Here is a 21,381-nt window from a genome sequence, read left to right as displayed (position 1 = left end):
TAACATTTATACAAAGTTTAGGATCAATTATTATTACATTTATTATGTTAATTTATTATTACGTTATTAAGTTCCAAAGCGTCTTTACTGCCCTTGTCTGTTCAGACCTTGCCTTAGAGATCTTTATGCTCTGTTTTATGACCCTCGTGGCTTTATCTGTTTATTTCTTTTGTTATGTCGTGCAATTGTGCCTCATGCGTCATCTCTGGCATGACAGCTGTACCTCTTCTGTAGGCTGCTTGTTCTGACAATTACTTGCCGAGAGGAAAGAGTGATGAGTCCGACTCGGGAATACACAGCACTCTGGGCAGTCACGGTGACTGGTCCAACCTCGCCTCCGCCCCAGCGATACTCCAATCGGGGTGCATCAGCCAGCCTAGAGCTCGTCCCACCATCTCAAAACTACATAGCTGCTCAGAGTTGGCCATACACTGACAATGATGAGACTTAGTGGTTCTAAAATTATCCGTGGAAGAACTGGTGTGAGATGGAGGAAGAAGACAAGTGGAACCTGGAGGATGACAAGTAGCTGGTAGAAGAGCTTGTCTATGTCTGTCTTCTCCCCGAGACTCTGGGAGTTCCACAACCGGTGCAATCCACCCCACCACCAACATCCACATTACTCTTAACACACCCGACTGACACTCACTGCACCAGTTCGCTCCTAATGCAGTCCACCACACACAACATCATGGACACAACAGTGGACTCAACATCGGGCGTCGTGGTCCTACCACCCCCAGCCAGTGGAGGAGGAGCCCAGAGGCTTGCCCCTGCCTGCCCTGTGCTTGCCCCTGCCTGCCCCTACCTGCCCCTGCCTGCCCCGAATTTGCATTTGGTGGAGTCGGGGTGTATTGGAGTGATTTGTGATTGGAGTGATCTTTAGCCTTCATTTTCCTGTGTGTCCCATTAGATTAATTAGTATTATTATTTAAGCCTCTTATTTTCTTCTGATTATCTTTTTCATTGAAAGTTTTTTTGGAGCCTACTGTGTAAGGAAAGTGTTCAGAAAATTAAGCGAATCTGATGAGATGCATTATCTGTTCAACGTGTTCAGAGTAGGTTTATTAATTTTGAGTAGATTCAAAGCCTGTAGACCATGTTGTGATCTGGTTTTAGGAGAATTGTGCTTTATCATCTTCTTCACCTTCAACTTACTCTTGCTAGGGGTCTCAACAGTGGATCAAAAAAAATGTACTGTGATAAGGAGTTAGTTATTGTGCTGTATGTGTACTGATGTTTAATATGATGTTAACGTCTTTGTGCACTGCGCCCCCTGGTGTAGATGCCATTGTCTAAACTGTACTCAGGTGTTATTATCTTGATTGATACATTGATTCATGTACATTTCACAAAACATGAATGTCAACCTATTCTCACTACCTGCACATACATTGTCAAGCAGATATGCACAGCGACTGAAGAATTGCAAAATGAATCTCCTTCTCCAAATTGGCAACTTCACTACACCTCTAGCATGTCAACATGTCAGTCCTTCCAGACGTCTATCTGTCAAATGTGACGTAGACTTCCTGCAGACATGAGTGTCAGCTCTCTCAGCATATAAAATGCTTTCTCAAAGCCAGAAACTGGCTGCATATTGATCAGTGTCTGCCGTTACACAAAACAAAAGGCAAATTTGAGTCTTCGTGCTGCGCAACAGCAGTTTATTTTTGTATTTTGTAATTTATTTTTGTATTTTGGCGGGGAAAGACAGGAGGACGCAAGCACACAACTGACAAACAGGGTGTTTTAATAAATGTAATAAATTTATCCCTGGCACCAAACGTGAACACACAAAACACAGGGTTAAAAGACGAGTGACATGGAAATGGAGAAAAGTTGACATTTTTGGAAAGTTTAGGCACACGTGTCAGGTCGAAAATTCTGATAATTGCTTTTAATTTAAAGAACGTCTGGCCTGTCGACCGTCACCTGTCTCTTACCTCAAACTTTCCGCCCCTGCAATTCCAGGCACAACCACACACTTACACAAGGGCTTGTCTGTGACCACTTTGTGTTCAATCACATTGGTGAACCCTGTTTTGTGTAAATGCTTGCGCCTGGGTCCTCCATCCCTCATTCTGACAGTACTACTGGTTTGTTGTAACTGCTTAAAACATCTTAAACCTCTCAAATTGTGTCCTCCACCACACCGACTTTAAAATGTTCAATGATCCTTTCCCCTCTAACACAACGGAGGATTTTTATGCACACAATCCAATCCATGCTGGAAGTTGTATTATTAAATAACCTAAACAATTCTCACAAGCAACATAGCAACATGCAGGGCCAGTGGCGCAATGGATAACGCGTCTGACTACGGATCAGAAGATTCTAGGTTCGACTCCTGGCTGGCTCGTGCATTTGTAGGGGCAGTGGTGGCCTAGCGGTTAAGGAAGCGACCCTGTAATCAGAAGGTTGCCGGTTCGAATCCCGATCCGCCAAGGTACCACTGAGGTGCCACTGAGCAAAGCACCGTCCCCACACACTGCTCCCCGGGCGCCGGTCATGGCTGCCCACTGCTCACCAAGGGTGATGGGTTAAATGCAGAGGACAAATTTCACTGTGTGCACCGTGTGCTGTGCTGCTGTGTATCACATGTGACAATCACTTCACTTTAATTTAATTAATATCATCTCTTAACCTTTCACGGTCACACTCCTTACATCAGCCCTTTGCTTAAGGTTTCATAAACACTCCGCGAACATCAGGTTATTCTAGATAAAGATCTGCGTCTGCAGAGGGGCTATCTCTCTTTTAGTCGCCTTGTTTAGTTGCTTCCATGGCAACACAATATTGTGACAAAATGTGTTACTAATCTGCATAAGACATTGTCTGCGAGTGTTTCACAAAGCCATCAATTTGTTTCTCTGGAACATTCAAGGCTGGACAAATTGTTGTACCATACATATAATCATCATCAGTAAACGTGCAGTCCCCCCGCTACAGAAAGGTATGCAGATTAAAGTGGTGAGATTGTAGTCGTACCTTCTAGGGGAAACAATAAAGCAAAAGGATTTGTGGTTATTGAAGGCACGTTTAGGAAAATAATGTTTTGTTTTTTTTTTTTTAGATCTGCTTGTTTAATAGAGATAATTACAGATTTATTACTAGTTTTATGCTGCGCTATACTTCATAAATAGCCCTAATTTAGATTGGTGCTGCTGCCACTATTCATGTTATGTTTGATTCTTCATACCACGATGATATGTGTAATTGGTTGAGAGTGAAAGGTACTACATTTCCAGTAACTAGCCCTTTAAAGAGCGTGGGTGTTTCACCCTGGGGAGTTACCTTCCATTACCCTACTCGAAAGTTATTCTCTCGCACTGTTTTCCACGCCAGTTCCCCACAGAGTGCAGAAACCAACGCAACGGTCCCACAGAGATGCCCATGGCTCACAGACTTGCAGCACCCAGGAACAAGGAGCATGAGAGGAATGGCTATTAATTGGAGTTCCTGTTAGTGTTTAGTCAGGATCCTGGCTTTGTGAGAGCTAAGGTACCGCAGAATGTGACTTCCTCATTAGTTGAGCAGGCACCTCATGGAGGCTAGCACCCCCTCCCAGCTGAGCACTGACAGGCCTCTCTGCTCCCACGGGACACTGCTCTTCCACTTGGGCTCATCGGTGACATTTAGCCAAGCTGGCACACACATCCCAGGGGGAAGTGGGAGAAAAACATGCTGCCCTGACGGGAGAGGCAGCACGGGCCCAAATGACACGTGCCTCCTAATGTTTACTACGTGCACCACTCACTCAAACTTGGGGTTATGCAACGAGAAAGGGGCTGGGCTCCACTCGAACGACGGGAGAATCTAATTATAGAAGAAAAGGAGACCTTTCCTGAATCAGCTCCCGCGAATGTGCATGAGTCATAAAGCCAGCAGAGCGCTGAGAATAGCTGTGCTCACTCCCTGTAAGAGGACGTGCGTGCCCATCTGTCTCCCGAGCTTACCGACCTGTCTGCGCTGCCTGTGAAGAAGGGACACCACCATGTTTTGAATAAGCCTTTTTAAACCCTTGTCTTTAAAGCAAAATCTTGAAAGCTAAATGGTTTAGTCCCTGACGTGGCATCCTAAACACATTTTTTAATAATGCACATTTATTATGAAATATTAAGCACAGTGGATCCCTGTAGCCTGCATACTGAAGGGTTTTCCATCGCCCCCTCCATCGGAAGAAAGGCCCGGATTCCTCTTATACACCCGAATGTCATTTGTATTCAGTGGCTTCTGTGGATTTGTTCTTACCATGTTCCCTCATGAAGCAAGGGGGGAAAAAAGAGGCTGGGCGGTGCCATGACAGATTTGGGTATAAATTCAGCATTTCCTCTCCAGCAGCTGCTGTGTGGCAGGTGCTCTACTCTTACTGCAACTGTGGCTTGGTGCTGTCTTAAGCCTGATTGATCTTGGAGGACGGCCAGCCTTCTCATCCAGTGGACATGGTTCTTTTGGCGAAAAAGAAACAAAAATGTTTCGTGTTTGGTATGTTCAGATATTCAGTAATGTCTGCCGACAGAGCTCCATCTTCAGCCTTGACATCAGCAACATAGGTCCCCTATTATGAAATGTTCCCTTTGTGAGATTATTATCATTAATACGAGTTCCTCTATCCTGTCTATGGTCCTGCAGTGGCTAGAAATGGTGATATGTATAAACAGCGCTTTGGCCGTTCTGCTTCACCGTTCAGAGAGTGGCAGCTCAGGTGGTCAGATCTGGAATGTCTCCCCTTATGTCGACATGTTGTTATGTTCTCATGCTGGATTCATTGAATTTTTTTCTGGAAGAATGCTGACCGGACACTGGAAGTGTTGATGATGTAATTTCAGAAAATGCCTGCTCACTTTTATAGGCCGCTCTCCTCCTCGTCCCTCCTCCTCCTTTGCGTTTAAGGCTACAGATACAGAAACGGCACGTCCTGGGGAATACTCATTGTGTGACTGGCTATTCTGCACCACAGGGGAATTTGGTAGAGATACTTCCGATATAGTAATAGGGGACCCTAATATAGGAGACCTATATAAAAGCAAATTTCATAATAGGGGACCTTTAAACGTTAACCTTAGCTTTACTTAAAACTGAACTGTGGTTCTTGTGCTGCTTACTCATTGTCTACTCGTTTTTTGTGGTTCAGTTTTGCATCCTAAGGTTGCCTGTATGGTTAGCAAATCTATGAATATGTTACTTTTTGAAATTTTGGAAGGTTGTACACTGGTCTGTGTGAATTAGGGGAAAAAACATAATGAAGGAGGCATTGCGGGATTATAAAACATGATGCAGAGGTAAAGAACCACGTGATGTGAAGCACAGGAATTGAAATCTATTAAAACCCACCTTATTATTATTCTAGTAATACTGCGATCACCTGTTAGAAATAAAAATAGAGTGTTGGTATATGGTTTTATAATCATAGTGGTTTCATAATGTTTTTACTAGGTGTATATGATTTTGTTTATTTTTGATGTTTTATTAGATTATAATTAGACCATCAGACCATTTTCATGGTGGGAGATATTGTGCAGAAATTCGGGTGAAAAGTCTGTCAAAATCTTCTTCAGAAAAAAACAGATCAAGTCAGAAGCAATCAAAGTGGTAGTAGTCTAGTGGGTAACTGGCTTGCCTATGAACCAGAAGACCACAGAGTCACATGTTCCAACACCACTCACTATCATTGCTTCCCTGAGCAAGAGACTTAACCCTGAGTGTCTCCAGGGGGACTGTCCCCATAATTACTGATGGTAAGTCACTCTGGACAAGGGTTATCAATGTAAATGTAATTCTTAGAAGTGCAGCAGGCTTCTTTAATAAGGGAATCACTCAGTTGTGGTCCCGTGGGTGGGGCGCAGTTTGCTTAACCCAAGTGGACCTTATAAACAATTGAGTTATCTTAGGTCCCCAATATTTGCAAGAGGTATGATCCCAACTCATAAGTCTAACCACCATGGAAATATGTGCAATAAAGGCCTGTACGGCCTTTTTAGGTTTTCTTTTTAGGTCATGTATATGTGCACCTGCGTGTGTGCTTGTCTGTTAAAGTCTGGGGGCGCCCCAAGGCCTCAATAAGGTCACAGTGAGTTCACATGGGCTTTTTAAGTTCACTGTGAAAAGTCCACCGTAGCTATGGAGTACTTAGGTCAGCCTGGTTGGATCAAAGGGAATACAAACCGAATGGCATATACTGACTAGGATTAACAGAACACAGTCAGAAGGGGACATCTGTTGGCATCCACACTTAACTTAATTTGTAGTACAATGCAACAAAGGTCACGTCACAAACATACACAAACAGTGATGAAGCTGGTCAGAATGCAGCTGAATGGGTGGTGGGAGACTGTCTTTCCTCGGCTTTCTTGGATGTTGAACTGTTTATGAGAGCCCAGGAGAGGATCTACTCTACATGAACACTGAGGAACTCCACACAAGATCCAGGATATTCGCTGGAGAGCGGTCCCTCTGGGGTCTTCTGAAGGGGGTCAACATCATCTCCTTCGTTTTGTCCACGTTCAGAAACAGATTGTTGACCTTACACCAGTCATCATTCGTGGCACCTCCTCTCTGTAGGCTGACTAATCATTCTTGCTGATGAGACGCACCACGGTCGTCATCTACGAACTTGATGATGTGGTTGGAGCTGTACATCGCTGCACAGTCTTATGTCAGAAGGGTGAACAGCATTGGACTGAGCACACAGACCTGAGGAGCTCAAGTGCTCAGTGTGTTGGTGCTGTTCCTGATTCAGACAGACTGAGGTCTCTCAGTCAGGAAGTCCAGGATCCAGTTGCAGAGGGAGGTGTTTAGGCCCAGCAGGCTCAGCTTGGTGACCAGGTGCTGGAGAATGATGGTGTTGAATGCTAACTGATGTCTATGAACAGCATTTGTGCGTATGTGTCCTTTTTGTCCAGGTGGGTGAGAGTCAGATGCAGAGTGGTAGCGATGGCTACCTGTTTTACCTTTTTTTTTTTTCATATTTGCACAGAAATTTCAGAGAACATATGGTCATGAAAATGTGCCTTAGTGTAATTGAAAAGTCATGGAAAGGTCATGGAAATTCCTATGTATAAATGTGTAAGAACCCTGACATCTGCACGCTGGTCTGCACATTCTCTGAGCAGGGATGTTGTTTGATCCAGCAACCTTTCACGTCCATGTCAGCACCTGATCACTGGGAGGAGGACTCCGTTGCAGCTAGTTCTGTGCATCGAACCGTTCATAGAAGTCATTCAGCGCATCCGGAAGGGATGCATCGCTGTCATAAACAGAAGCTGTCATCCTGTAGTTTGTAAAAATGAAGATGCAGCAGTATCTAGAATCATGCTGGGTAGTCTGTGTAGTCTGGGTAGGCTATGCTCTTAGCCTAGTACTTGGTGTTGGTGCCTCACTTCCTCACGCACCGCTACGCTGTTTTTTTCCCCTCAAGCACTGGCATCAGGTGACACCAAAGCCTGGAGGTGCACACCCTGACAAATATGTTAAAGCATGTACTATGTGTATTCTACATGATTATTTTGGAGCTTTGCTTTAGATTTGCAAAGTGCTCTTAATTGCTATTAAACTCATTTTTAAAAGATTCTAATGTGTGGACTATGTAATGACTGTCAGAGAAGAAGCATTTACTGAACATAAAGAGAGCGTTAATGGGAACTTCATAAGTTCATTGTCACAGGCATCATTGTCAAATGCATTACAATAATGAAATAAACTTTCCCAAACAAAACTAAACAGAGAATTAATGAGTATTGGAGAACATAACCCAAGTTCTGGAAAAGCTAGGACTTTCTTTTAGTTTTCATTTAATTCAAATTTAAGGACTTTCAAATCATGAGCCAATATTTTATTCATAACAGAACATGGGAAATTGTACACCTTTATACCACTAAATGATCTCATTTCTAATTTAATGCCTGGTACAGGTCCCGTAATCATGATCACAGAGGCAACTAAAGGCAGAAAAAGCAAAACAGTTCAAAAAGATTAAGCTGGGAGAAAATGTATCAACTAATTAGGTTAATTGACACCAGATCTATAACGTGATTAGCTATGAAAGGGATGAGTCTCTCAGAAGTAAAGATGTCCAGAGGCTCGCCAATCTATGAACGATTGTGTAAAAAGATTTTACACAAAATGTATTCTACAATGTTCCTCAACATCAATTATCAAGCTTTTCATCATCTACTGTGCAGATTCACAAGAACTGTAGATTTCTCTGTGTGAACAAGAGACAAGGATGCACATGATTATTATTCATCATCATGATTGTGTTATTCAGTTCAAATGGCAGCATGCCAGATGTTATATACGGTATGTTGGAAGGAACTTTAAGTGCTGAAAGGTATAGAAACGTTTTAGAGCAACATATGCCCCCCTCTAGACAATGGCTTTGTCTAAGGGTAGTTTCACACCTACCCGTCTGTAGTGCTCTTGAAACAAACTCAACTTCATTTCCCCCTTGGTGCGGTTTGTTTTGTACGGTGTGAACACAGTAATCGCACATCAAAACAACCGTACCGAGACCCACAAAAAGAGGTGGTCTTGATTCAGTTTAAATCAGTGAATCATGGGTAAATTTCAATGTCGTCTTATTCCTATATTTACTTTTGTTGTTCCCGAGGTGACACATCTGACCAATCAACAGAGAGAAAGTTTTTTTTGATTAGAAGTGATGCCTACTTGCAGTCCAGATCTTCCACTTTTCAGAAGCTGGAAACCGATATCATTCATGAACGGGACCAGTTCCAATATAAGAAACTCAAAAAACTGTTCTGAAAAGAACAGGAGATGCTACACAACGGTAAACATGCTCCAGTGCCAATTACTTGGAGACCTGTAGCAAGCATCAGTTTAGAAATGAGCTCATTTTGTGAATAAAATCGTAAAATTTCAATTCATGTTATATTTGTTCTATTAAATAAAATATTGGCTTGTGAGATTTGAAAGTCTTTTAGTGTACAATTTATTCGGGCTGTATATACACCTAGAAATTATGTTAATTAGACACATGTTGAAATCATAATTACACGGAACAAGGAAACAAAGTAGGCCGTGGTGCCACACAAAGGCGCAAGGCAAGTTTCTGGGAAATGAACCATTCAAGTGGTGGAGCAGCACATGACCATAATGGAGGCAGCTGTGGAACCAGATCTGGCAACTCTCTCTGCTAGAACCAGAGGAATAGGTGAAGGCGGGGCACACCGCAGAGTTACTGTTGGCACCGGAAGAATGGATGCATGCAGATCCAGGCGTCATGGTGAGGGATCCCTGTGTTAAACCTGGCAACCCCTCTCAAGCCTTAAGCACGGAGGAACGCAGGGCCAGATGTTCGGGTGGTGCTCGAGCAGTGTGTGTTGGTAGGTGCAGGAGATGATGCAGAAGTGTTTACATTAAACGCTGCTGGTGGATTGTCCAACATGGGCACTGACTGAAGAAGGTTGGCCAAGAAAACTCCAGCTCCAACACATTGTCATTTTCCAACTCCAGGCAGTCATCCCACGGGTAGTCCCATTCCCATTCATCATCATTAGTCTCGGGCCAGCCACAAACCGACTGGAGACTATAAGAACATGAGGGAGAATACATACACCTGTTTTTTTTCTTGTGTTTATCTGATCCAAGTGTAAGTAATACAGTAATCTTTTCAAATCACTCTGTCGTGCTTTTGTCCCTCAGCTCCTTCGCTAGTGTTCGCCATGCATGTTTTCTTTTTTCCCCACATCTGTCTGCGAGTTGCACTTCCATTACAACAGTGTATGAGGGGGCGAGTGGGTGCGAGACAACAGTGATTGGATATTAAATTACAGGGAGGGATTTTGCCTAATAATTGTTATTTTGTGAATAATATTGACGTGTAACTACAGAGATATAATTTACTATACAGAAAAATGCATTATGGAGTGGAATACCTGTCACAACTTGCCTTTTATGGTGTGCAATGGTACTCGGTACAATATTGAACTAGTTAGTCCGTCATACCCATTTGGACCATGGAATTTTGGTTGAACTAAATAACTTATCTTTTGTTAAGCTAAATCATTATCAGCCTAATTAAAAGTTAGAGCCCTCATGTAAGATGTGGAGGAAGTCCTCCATTCCTGTCACCTGTCATCTTGCAGCTGTTTATCAAAGAAGTGTCTCCACACAACTCGCATATGTGTATCATGCATTTGATCATGCATGGATGTGAACACCTGCAGGGTTCATTTTAATTCAAGAAGTGAACTGTGTGCACTCAGCGTGAGGCAGATTTTTATTTGCCTCTCTGACATGGCATTAAGGTCAGACTGTACCCTTTAGTAATGCAAACCATTGTTTTTTATTAAGAAATCTGACACCGCCCGAGCAGCTGTCCCCAGACACTGGAGACAGGTCTAGCAGCTGAACTTAAGAAGAGAAATGTTTTACATAAGAGACCACGGCAGGCTGCACAGATTGCATAATGGAGGTGGACCTTCTCTCACTCTTACCACCTTGGAATGTTTCAGCGGGTGGTCATGAGGTCAGGCATCTCAAAATTTGGAGTTGTTTTCTGCTTTTTGAGAATTCTGTCGGCGGTGTGCATTAATTAGACCGGTATAAGGATTTAGAATAATGCGACACAGGCCAAGGACCTATGACCTTAACACAGTTTAGAATTTTTTTTTCTTTCTCCAAGTGAATTTTGCATTCAGCCCTAGTCTCAGAATGTTGTGTTTGTTTATTGCTCATCACACATGATCATGATTAAAAGTGTAACATTGTGGAAGCCCATCTGTCAGTCGTCCGGTGTTCCTGCGTCCTTAGTGTAGTTAGAATCCAGCTACTGGATTTCATTGGCAGTACACAGTCATACCTTGTAGTCTTATTCTGTGTGAAGGAAAGTGAAGTCATTGTGATACACTGCAGCATGGCACACAGTGACACAACAAAATGTGTCCTCTGCTTTTAACCATCACCCTTGGTGAGCAGCCATGACAGGCACCCGGTGAGCAGTGTGTGGGGACGGTACTTTGCTCAGTGGCACCTTGGCGGTACCGGGATTCGAACCGGCAACCTTCTGATTACGGGGCCGCTTCCTTAACCGCTAGGCCACTTTTGCCCCCTCAGTGTCTCTCTTCTCCCCCCATGTGTATGTGCCTTTAGAATGGGACAGGAAAGCTGAATACGGTCTTTTATCCCCCTTTTTATATAAAGAAAGTAGATGAAAAGAAAAAAAAAGCAGAAAGAGATCCAGTTCCTCCTTAATCGTGTTACAAATAATATTATTTGAATGAATTTAACCAAAGAACATCTGGGAATGTGAAGTGCTCAGAAGGCAGCTCTGCATGATTTCCAGTAATGAAATTAGAATAATGGAAGCTGTCGAATGCACACGGAGGAAAAAATTAGGAAGGAATTGAATTTACGCATTTCAGTCCTCCCATCTTCCATTTTCCGGTCTTTGTTTTTTTTATCCCTCCATCCTCCTCTGTGACTCACTGACCTCCTCTTGACTCTGGACCACCGTGAGCTGGATGTGCCACGGCCTGCTGTGCTGCCTTTGTCTCCGTGCGGATGCTGCATGCTGAGCGCTGAGAAAATGACAGCTGAGCTACTGGCCACGTGGGTCCGTCACAATAGGTAGACAGCGGGAAAGACACGGAGAGTTTGGAAGTGGCCACTGAAGTCACCCGGACACTTTCCTTTTTTAATGTTCTCAGGTCTCAGACTGCAGATAACAGGCTCCATTTGAATGTCAGAGAATTCTGTGTGCCAGGAATGTGCAGCGTCAGCTCATACTGACATTTTTAATGGTCAGATGTGTGGATCAGCCAGTGGAGTCAGAAATGGCCCTTTGGGTTTTGTCCCAGCAAATCGCTACATCAGGAAAAGATAAGACTGGTAAGAAGCCCATCCAGAAAGAGACGGAATGTGCTGCTCTTTCTGCCCGACTGGCCTCGGCCCATCACTGCGTAAATACACCATGACTGAACAGGGTCACTCTTCCCTTTTTTTAACCATACTTAGCAACATCATGAAATGCGGAAACGTACTGTTAGCATACTGACTGCTGGAGCTGCAGAGAGGCACTCAGGCACATAGCTGGGTATGAAGAGGACAGACTTGTTCATGGACAACTGCTGAAAAGGGGACAAGGGGAATCAGCAGAAACATCCTGTGTCACTGCACAAATCTCCAAAATGCCTTCACTGCAATAATAGAACAATAATAAAAACTGGCAAATCTGGCATCTTTTGATTAGGATATATAAGTGTGAGTTCAGAATGTGGGTGCCAGTACCTTTTTTCTTTCGCAAGTTATCAATTGTCTAACTTGATCATTTGGGACTTTTGTCCTGTGTCCCATATATTGTGTTCAGAGGGGATAACTGAATTTGGGGCGGCTTGGTGTCTTTTCGTGTCAACTGTGCTGACAGAACAAGCAGACTCGATTTTCACCTCTTAAAGGAAAAAATGGGCTGCTAACTGGTTAACATGCTGACTTAATACAGCTGTGTATGAATGGGCGCTGTAATGGCTTTAGACAAAGACCATTTTTTTTCTGCCTACTCGGACGCCAGAGTTCCTGCCTAGAGCAACAATGCTTCTTGAAGTATAACACAAAGACAAAAAGAATCATAATTAAGGCCCTTTTTTCTGTAGGACCATGTGGGACTATTGACGTGTCTGGACTGTAATTGGGAAATCTGACCTGAAGCCCACATCATTTGCATTTTCACAAGCTCATGGGCCCTGTTCTCCAACCACAGTGCTTCTCTTTAATCATGTGCGTATCTGCTACTGAACCCTCTATAGAGATAAAGGAGCTGTTCCATTCAGCGGCAGCAGATGTGAGACCTGTAGGAGCCCAGGAGATTGTGGGGGAAAGATGTGGCGAGGAGGTTTTATTTCATTGCGTGGTTCATGGCAGTGGTGTGAGCAGGGCTGTTAGCCCGTTGGGATGCCTGCTGAGATTAGGTGCTTCTCCACCATCTGTTACCCTGCTATGATCAGTGAAACAAATCCCACCCCCAACACACAGCAATAGACATGTTCTGGCAGCTTCCAGTCACCTGCTGATCCACCAATGTTTCTTTACATAATGTGTGTGCGTGTGTGTGTGTGTGTGTGTGTTTCAGAACACAACTATGTCCAGTTTCAGCTCACTGACAGTGGGGAAAATTAATTATTTGATCACCTATGTTTGCCCAGGTACAAAGAAAGTATCGGTCTAACATACCAATGGCAGATTTATTTGAAATGAGACATAGAACAATAACAAAAATAATAATTCCTAAATAATTCCTTTGATGGTTTGGTACAGCAATTTGGGATTCCCAGGTCACAATTTTATCAATGCCTACAACTCACATGTTATTAGTTATCTTCAGACCTCATCAGATCCTGAATCTGCTGCACTCCTAGAGGAAGTGTTAAGGAACTGTAGCCTCAGCGTATTATTCCCTGATGATTCAAACAGTGGGTGATGGGCCCTGCTAGCTCTCAAGAACACATAGGAGAGAGACCTGGGTCTAATACTGGAGGAAGGTGCTTGGGGAAAGATCTGTAAAAATATAAAAAGCATGTCAAAAGGATGCTAGAGTGCATTTAATCCAATTTAAAATTATTCACTTCTTCTACTAGACCCCAATCAAATTATTCAGACTTGGAAACTGCTGTAAATCTTTAAAGGGTTATCTTCAGATGTTTTTTTCTATGGTCTTGTGAGTGCAAGTGTTCTGTTCATATATCAGCAACCAATTTTATAGGTATTTTATAGGGATTAAGTGCTGTTTAGTATTTGGAAATTTAGGTTATGATTAGGGCTACTACTCATAATTATTCTAATAAATGATTAATGTGTCAATTTTTTTGTGTTTTTATTAACTGGAGAATCGGATTAAAACAAAAACAAGAAAAGCATTCATTTTCAACCTTTTATTCAAAAGCAGAACTAAAATCTCTAGAAAGTGCAGCTTTTAGAATATTAATAAAATAAAGTAAAAATGGACTAACACACAAAACATACACATGCATGCTTTACATCTGCCAAATATATACACTTTTAAAATAAAATGCAACCTAAAAATAAAAAAAATTATTTATAAAGAATATAAAGCAATACAAATCAGAAAATGTACCAGGATTTGTTTGAATGTCAGAACTTGTTCTCTACACTACACTGCAGACGCACACACTCACAAACTGTCACACTGACATACATATTAAATTGTACTTAATGATTGACACCGTGTCTGGGATTTTAACAGAAGGCTAGAGTGAACAGATATGTTTTCAGTTTAGATTTAAAGACTGAGTCTGTGTCACTGACCAGCAAACCTTTGGGTTCAAGCAGGGAGCCCCTACCGTTCAAGCGCAGGGCGTGTGGTGGATCGAAAAATTACTCAGAGCAAGACCATTAACTGCTTTATAGGTCAAAAGAAGGATTTTGTAGTCAATCCTATATTTGATGGGAAGCTAGTGCTATCATAGGTATATTATCAACATGCAAACCATGTATCAATGAGGACACCTAGACCCTTTACTTCTGTACTGGCTATCCAGAGATAGGCAGGATTTAACAGAAGAAGGTTGGTGAGCATCTACTGTCTGATGTCCTTCAGACAATTCTCTATTCTGTTCAGCTGCTGCCTCTTGTCTGGCATTGCTGATAAATACAACTGTGTGTTAATATTGTGTTTGTGAATAACACGACATAAAGGTAACATGTATCAGGAAAAAGCAACAGAACTAAGGTACACACACAGCTGCTGGGCTACATCCTTTTCTAACATTTTCAATATAAACGGGAGGTTGGATATCGGTGTATAATTAGAAAGCTGACTGCAAGCAAGTTCGGGTTGTTAAATCAGGGGTCTGATGACTGCTATCTTGAGTGAACTTGGTACATTATGTATGCGATTAAATTGATCATTTAAAGGATTTATAATATCGGGTGCCACTTGTTTAAGGAAACTTGTAAGAAGTAATATACAAGTACCTTGATTTGGTGATGAGATTAGCTTAATTAGTTCAGGCTCTTTAAGGAGGCTGAAGCATTCTAATGGGTGGTCTGCGATAGGAAGATTATTTTCCATATGTTTCCATGTTTCGAATCTTATCTATATTCATAACAATTTTAACATTAAAGAAGTTTGTAGAACCATTGCTACTATGATCATATTGAGTGATGGTATCCGTGTCATTCTTATTGCTGGTTAGGATTATTTTTGTTCTTGTCTAATAACCAGGAGAGATCGTGCCGAGCCAAGAGTCCTCCTATAGTTAAGGAGGCTCTTTTCTAATGCTATTTGGAATACTATCAATTTACTTCAACACCAATTTTAGTCAGTTGGTCTGCCGCTTGGTCTCATCTCTGGCGAGTCAGTTTTGGTTTAAAGACCCACTTTATTTTTTGGACACCACTCCAACAACCAGCGATTTATGTTGAGGACCAACTGGGATAGTGGGCCAGATTACTTTATCCAACATAGTTTTAGCCAGTTCAATTATCTTTTGTTAATTCAATTATCTTTTAATTATTAACGACTGGCGTAGTCGTACATCGTTAGTGCTGACATGAAGCTTTTTTAACTACTAAGTTACTAAGTCACCGGTGGTTACTAGGACTCACTGAGGAAGGGAAAACGGTTTTGAATGCAAAAGGGGGAGTGGCACCCAGGTGGTGGGGGAGCTTGGCTTGTTGCCCTGGTAACTCGTGAGCGTTGTTTACACCAAACCGCCACCCAACTGCCCTGCTGTCCGGAGGGCTCTACTGGTACTAGCGCCAGGGTAGTGGCAGTTACCAGCTGACTAGGCTGGTGTGCATCTGGGGCTAGAAATAAATCTAGGAAAACTTCTGACTCCCTAATCAGATGTAAATTCCGGATGCGCTCCTCTAGCGCCACTATTTTCTCCATCATTTCGGGATAGTCTCCTACAATTGACACAGGTAAAATCCTCACTACTGACGGAGTTTGATAAACTGTATAAATATTTCACAAACTGCACAGGTGAAAACTGAGGGAGCCATAAATTACATTTTTATTATTTTTTTTATAAACGGTGATCTTTTAAGTCCTTTAAAATGAGAGCAGCTCATGCCAAACACACCAAACATTCAGGTAACGTACTCTTTAACCATTTATGAACAGCAATTCTAACAGTAAACTTAATAACATGACAAATCTCATGTGCTTTGAGTTTGTTTCTGCAAAAAGTTGCATGCAGTGCTCTAAAGGGATTTTCTCAGTGTAAAAGCCTCAAATACAAGGTCCAGGCTTCTGGACAGCACACTCTGAACTTTTAAATAGTCGCCAGTTCACATGTCCCCATTTCGGCACCAAATGGCCTTTGTTTCTCGCTCCCAGATATTTCAATTTGACACTTTATTTGACAATTAATTAATCAAATAAAATGTGAAGGATATGAATTTTGCATGCATTTTTCTATATTTACATCTGGAAAAAAATAATTTCAGGTATCTTTCAGGTTCCTGTCAAAATGTTCTCAAACTTTGTATCAGAAACATAAAAACATAATAGAAATCAATTTACATTTATGGCCATATTTCTCAGTCCTGATGTTAGCCCAGGTTGAACCGATTTCAAATTTTCAAGTCGTACATCCTGCACTTTCTTCAGCTGAAAGCTATGATCAAGTTAATGCTATCAGGAAGGAAATAGGATCAACCTTGTGCTATCAGGGAGAATTGTTTAATGCCCTAAGTACTTGGATACAGATAGATCTATACCGCCTGCAGGTGTAGGTGTTCCTCAGTGCAGTGATTGAAATTATGTTGAAAATGTTCCAGAAACATGACACCATCATTGCCACAGTGATGCAGTGAGCAGGTCTGAAAAGAAGAGCTGACCTGGATTATTATGTGCTGGAGTAGAATTTAAAGTCACATGTCAGAAGAACTAAATAAATAATCAGAATAAAGCCTGTAGCTGGTAGAATCATATTCAGGAGTTTTATTATTGTGTCTGTTCTTCTCTCTTTTTTCATTGAGCCCTAATTCCAAGCTTGCATTAGATTCCTGGGGCAGTGGTGGCCTGGCAGGTAAGGAAGCGGACCCAAAGGTTGGGAATAAATTTCACATTCATGACAAGACGTAAACCACGCACAGCTCTGTTAATCATGTTTATTTTAATGTTTATAAATGAATTGGAATGACTGCTAATTGTGACAGCCCTAATGACTCAAAACGTATAGCACCTTAGTATCTGTTCTTCGTTTTTTTCATAACTTATTCCTATTTTTTTCATAACCTATTCCTATTCTTTCATCAAATAACTCATACATGCTACTCTGAGGTTACGATATTCTGCTGTTTTTGGTTTATTGGTAATTGGATCCATCTTGTCATGTTTTGCTCAGTCATGCTTTACCGAGTCTCATGCAAGGACCTGGTCTTCTGTCTTTTTTTCCATTGACTGGCATTCTTAATAATAATAATAAATGTATTTATTTAGTGTCTGTACATTCTCTGTCTTGGCATTTATTCATCCAGCCTTTAACCGTGTTTAAATCTTGGATTGAAGAGAAAAAAAGCTGTTGTAAGGGGTGGGCTGGACACTGGCAGAGGCGTGACGGTTGAGCAACAGGCTGGTAAACAGGACTTACAGCAGAACATGCTCTGAATGAGTTTTTAATAAGCATATCAGAATCCAGTTAGGCTAAGCGCTTAATGAGTAATGTCTGGGTTGAAGACCATCTGCCATCCAGGGGATGCTCACTCTTGGAGAGATTAGGGGGGTGCTCCTCCACAGCCCTGCACCGCCCCATCCCACCAGCTGCTCCACCGCCAGAACACAATGTGGATATGAATGGCGCAACCCCTCTCTGTGAGACGTCTCTGTTGCTGATTTGTTTGAACTCTCAATACTGACTGCCTTTCCACTGAGATGGGAGGTTCAGATGGGACATGCCCGACAGCTACAAGACAAGCTGTTGTGGATTAGCATGATTAAGCACAGCTCGGATTACGCTGGGCTGCTGGGGACAGATCTGACAGGTGTGGATATTCTGGTGACATGACAGACAGTGACGTCTGCTGCAATGGAAAAATCAGAACATTGTTTACACATAGACACAACCAGATCTTATACTTTATTGTCTCCGAAGGCACAAATAGATATGAACAGCCCCATCAGCAAGGCGTTGGTGTTGATATGTTTATATATGATGAAGTGAGGGATGTGAGTGTATGAGAGAAGTCAGGGCCCTTTACACTGGGCAATGGGAGCAATAAATGGAAAATATTACCACCGATACAGAGTCACCATTTGACGGCTTTTTATGTTGGTGTTCTGCACTGTGCAGACACTCATGTTGTGTGCTGATGACTGGCCATGTTCAGAAACAGACTTTTGTTCACTTGTTTAAATACTTTAGGGCAGCGGTTAACGAAGCGGCCCCGTAATCATAAGGTTGCCGTTTCAAATCCTGACCTGCCAAGGTGCCACTGACAATCATTTCACTTGATGCTTATACTGGGTGTAGATTTGAGTTGTCAGATGAAAACCGGATCTCTCGTAGTATGTTTCAGTTCAGGTGAAACTAGAAGTGGAGGCAGACAAAAATAAATAATGCCAATAATATTAATTAATGGGGCAAGTCACATCATGTTCCCTGGGAATCTTGGAATCACAGTCTATGTAGCAGAATGAGCAGGATGTTTTTCTGTTGTTACGGAATGGGGAGCTGTCTCTGGTCCTGATCTTGCAGCAGCATATAACAAGGTTCTCCCAGAACACTTGCAGATCAGAACAAGAATTATACTGTAGGTAAGACGGTAGAAAGCCAAGTGCTTTCCATGTACAGAGCAGGTAAATCTCTAATAGATATATGTAAGTCAAGCATTATTGATCTTCATCCCTCAATCAAATTGGCTGAGTGGAATCTTTACTCATTCATTCATGAAGCCTAGAACAAAGAATAAGACAAATTTGATATGTGATGATTTATTGAAATCAGTCCTGGAAATTTTATTTTCGGTTCAGCATAGACCCCTGTTCCATATTTGAACCATTTGTACAGAGTAGTGCGATTTTATAAGTGTGCAACTTTTGTTTTGACTGACATTTCTGACACGTTGGACCCATCTCTACATGTCCTAACAGGAGAGCAACTCCCTACACTGACTCAACCCAGCCTCTGTGCCAATCACTTCACTTTCACTTTAGTGCAAAAATACCTACGGAGAATCAGGGATGTGACCATTTAGAAATGAATTCGTTTGAATACTCTGCAAGACTTCTGTAGTTGATGTAAATCACACGCTCAGCCGGGCAGTTCTCTTTCAGGCTGCATTGTTTGCCAGGCTGGCTGAGGGAAGCATTTGAAGAATTTTCTCTCTTAGGGCTGAATTAAAATACACACTCCCAGCTTGCAGCTGAGGGAGCAGCGGTGGAGTGTCAGATCTGTCAGAGTGTGGGGCTCTGCTGTCACGCTGGCTCCTCTGAGTCTGCATTAAAGACTCTGGTTTACACTCAGTTTAATGTTCTCATGCTTGATAGCTATTTTACCTATTTGCTTAGATTACCGAGGATCTGCATAACAGTAAAATGATGTTAAATACAGCGTCCAGTGTTGTAGGACTGTAAGTATCATCATTATCTGTCAACATGAGTTATATTTAAACTAGATCTATTTGCCAACAAGACCGTGTTAGCGTTCTGCTGTTCATGTTAAATGAAATGTACAATAAACATCAGGTTTATTAATATTACTAGATTCTAAGGCCATTTCATATTAGTTGTGGCTATTTTGCACTCGGAAGTAAAAACAATCAGCTTTATGAATCAGATTAAAACAGCAGGTTTGTATGGAATATGTAAAATATCAGTGCACATTTATGGTCAGGATGTGCGTGTGACTGTAATTCATAATTATTTGACAGACTTACACCTCCCTCTGTCCCTGCTCAACAATAAAAACCAAAAAATTATATGGCAAACCGAGATGACGTAAGCAATACAAATCAGAAATGACCAGGCGACTGATGGCAAAGCCAGAGCGGACAGCTGCAGTAATGACCATTTCATTAAATCACTGAGCAGGGTTTACAACACTGAGCGTTCTCAGCTGCACCATTATCCTCCAGTGATGTGTCATGAAAGGACCGTCAAACTTCGATCAGGACCGCTCTCACAAGCACATTTAACCAGGCCTACATTAGCAGTCGTTTAATAGACATCTTTGGGTGTTAATGTTGTGCCTGATCCACACAGCGCCACCTCTATAGCACAGTGATGCCTCCTCAAAATGGACCAAAATGACCTGCAGGTTCTTGGTATGACAAATCGAAATTCCAGTGTTGTTTAATTGTAATTTCTTTTTTTGAGGATCACATGACAAACTATTGGTGTTTTTCTCCTCTTCACAGCTCTGAAGGTGAAGTGGTCTGGTAAATCGTAATTACCTAATGGTAAATGGATAGTAAACATGGTGGAGGAATGGACGTGTTTTGCAGACCAACCAAAAGATAATTTCCCCCTTACTGTGTTCACAATTCCACGATTAGCTATTTTAGTTCAGTGCGTGCTCGGAATCACACCGAGGATGCCAGAAAAATTTAAATTGTGCATATACACTGACCATCTATGAGGCTTGATAAAATTAGACTATGCAGCATCATCGGTTGTTGGGTAAAACCTAGCCAGTCAATACTCATTTTTGAGAATGCATGGTACTTTGGAAGGAAACACGAGAGAGTGGTTGAAGAATGTAGAACTTGCACACATTAACTCAGAGCCCCGCTTTGTTGCGTGGTTTGGCATTATGGTGTGTGCTTGCTATAAAGCTCTGCAGATTGTGTTACTGGGAATGTGTAAGGGTCCAGTTTTCAGGCCATCTTCCATTGTATGAAAATGAATCAGATGAATATCACATGGTTATCAAATGGAATAAGCCATGGGGGCCAGTGGAGAGGAGGCGGAGCTTACGGACGTAATTTCTGTACTTGGGAAATCGATAGAAACAATAGATTATCTACACAAATCCTTCAAATGAGAACATTGTCTCCCTTTGGCTGGTGCCATCAGGGGTTGCAAGAGCAGATCAACCAGTTTGGTTGTTCACACAAATATTTGTCAGAAGTTTTACACTGGTGGTCCTTTGTGACGCAATCCTCCCCATTTACACAGAAACACACGGTCACATGCATCCCCAGTGGCTACACTCAAAAAAATGATTTGTTGGGTTAACTTAATTCAATTATGACACCTATTTCCACACATTTGAATTATGCCACTTGAAACTAGAAGGGTCCTATTTGCCTGCCTTAGTTTCAAATAGCATAATTCAACTGTTTGGAAATAGCTGTCATAATTGAATTTTTTTCCTCAATGGGTTTTTATTGCCAGGTTTGTACAAACTGATCCCAGGTCTGACTGAGCTCTGATTTGGATAGTGAAACACCTCA

General features: G+C 42.0%; 1 protein-coding gene and 1 non-coding gene across 25 annotated transcripts in view; both read left to right on the top strand.

Annotated features, from left to right (window-relative positions):
* Positions 1-21,381, top strand: part of ncam1b (neural cell adhesion molecule 1b) — a 71,731-nt gene that overhangs the window by 4,670 nt on the left and 45,680 nt on the right. The window lies entirely within an intron of this gene.
* On the top strand, positions 2,290-2,362 carry trnar-acg (transfer RNA arginine (anticodon ACG)). The gene has a single exon. It is a non-coding gene; the product is annotated as a tRNA-Arg (tRNA).

This window comes from Denticeps clupeoides, chromosome 2, assembly GCF_900700375.1.
Source record: "Denticeps clupeoides chromosome 2, fDenClu1.1, whole genome shotgun sequence".
Classification (NCBI taxonomy): Eukaryota; Metazoa; Chordata; class Actinopteri; order Clupeiformes; family Denticipitidae; genus Denticeps; species Denticeps clupeoides.
This window is presented reverse-complemented; position numbering and strand designations above follow the sequence as displayed.